Source organism: Scatophagus argus, chromosome 1, assembly GCF_020382885.2.
Source record: "Scatophagus argus isolate fScaArg1 chromosome 1, fScaArg1.pri, whole genome shotgun sequence".
Taxonomy (NCBI): domain Eukaryota; kingdom Metazoa; phylum Chordata; class Actinopteri; family Scatophagidae; genus Scatophagus; species Scatophagus argus.
The window spans coordinates 3,010,653-3,012,636 of NC_058493.1; positions in this window are offsets into that span (position 1 = coordinate 3,010,653).

Here is a 1,984-nt window from a genome sequence, read left to right on the forward strand (position 1 = left end):
AGGGTCGGTAGTGCTGCCACAAGAGGGCAGGGAAGATCAATAATGATCATCCATGTGGCCATCCTGTACAGAAATCCATTTTGAAAAAAGTCTGTGATTGTGTCAGAAATGCTCAGTCTGTGGTTGAGGTTTGTGAGGTTGGAGGGGGAGGGAAGAATCCACAAGCTGCTCTATGATTTAAGGGGAATCACCCGGCGCCTAACACTTACTGTTGGTCATCATATAACTTGTTGACACGTGCAAAACCGATAGCTGATTTACTGCTTCTAAAAATAATTCTAAACAAATATAGAATTACGTTCACATCAAACTACCACTTACTGAAGATGACCCAAGATCAGAAATTTGGAATAGAAGACTATATTTATCTAAGAGCTACTGTTGTATCTGCAGCTCACATAAATGCAGTAGAGTGAAAAGTACAGTTTTTCCATTGAAATGTTGGGGATTAGATGTATAAAGCAGTTTGGTGTGGGCAGAACAAGCTGTAACACAGCTCTGTAGCTCTGTCTACGGGCTGTGATGGATTACAGCCTCGTGAGTGCAGAGTAACAGCAGCATGCAACCAGCAGGCCTTGCTACCATGTGTGGTCTATACAAAATGGCGCTATAGGACAAAATTTATGGGCATAAGAAAAGGGAACCGCACATTTAAAACAAGCTCAGTGGGAAATCTGAGTGGGAGACAATGGACGTGCAAGTTTGTGAAAATAATCAGCAGCATACGGGAATCTGGGAACTTTTAGAGTTACTCAGTTCTGTTTCAGAGGGGTGATCTGAATGTCAAAGACCCTCACTCACTCCAGTGTAGATCGAGGCCTTTTATTCTCCGGTCAGGGTGAACCCCTCCCTTCCTCCCTCTCCTCTGTCAGATAAACTCCAGGTCTGTAGGGTGCAGCGCTCTCTCCCACACGTCCTTCCTGAGAAATCCCCTCATTTCTCTCTTTAACTCCTCCATACTCTAATTCTGTTCACCCATCACTGTCTGTCCTGCTGGCCTCTCCACAGTTTATTATCACAATGCTTTGACTTTGACTGGCTGTTTGACTAGATTGACTAGAAAGAATAAAGAAGGATTAGTTTTTTCTTAAATAACACACCATTTTCTGCTCCCACTGATCCTATTCCCCTGCACATACACTACATTTTTCAAGGTTGTAGTTCACCCGAGTTGAGAGTACAAGACAACACTTTGTGAGGACAGACTAAACGCCCTGCTTTGGTTGATTTGTGTGATTTAGTTTCATTAGGGTACTCACCCCCTAGGATCCACATTTTTTATTTATTCTAAACTCCACATTTAGCACAGCTCCAGTCTGTGTTCAGAAGCTGAACTGGCCAATAATGTGATGTTTGGTAAGGTCTCATATTGTGGTTTTGTCATGTTGTCTTCTGTTTTCCTTCTTTTATCAAACAGACAGTTAAATGCTGCAATTTCATTTACATGACAGGTACATGAATTTCTTCTGTCTGTACTTAAATTAAACCTGGAGCTGTTACTAACTGCTTCCTGTTTCCTCTCCTTTATGGTTAATGTTTCAAAAAAAAAAAAAATACTTTTTTTGCGGGAACAACATTTTGAACAGCCACTCTCAGAGGCTGTACTTGGTAAAATGATGCTTTGAGCTAAGTGCTAACATCAGCATGTAAACATGCTCACAGTGACAGTGCTATAAGATAAGATATATCTTAGATCCTGCTGATATTTAACAGGTGAGGTTAATCATGTTCATGTGAGTATACTTATGTTTGCTAATCAGCACTAAACACAAAGTATAGTGAAGTGTAAAAATGTGGATCTGATCAGAGGCTTTCCACACCTATGACATTAGAGTCAAGGACTTTTCAAAGACTTGCCAGGATAGCAGTGCTTATTTTGGGATATTTTGACTTCCCCTTTATGCAGTGAGAGGAAGTGGAGACATGTTGTCCATCTTTATGTCAGCTGTGTGAAACAATGATGCATCCGTAGGAGACACACGCA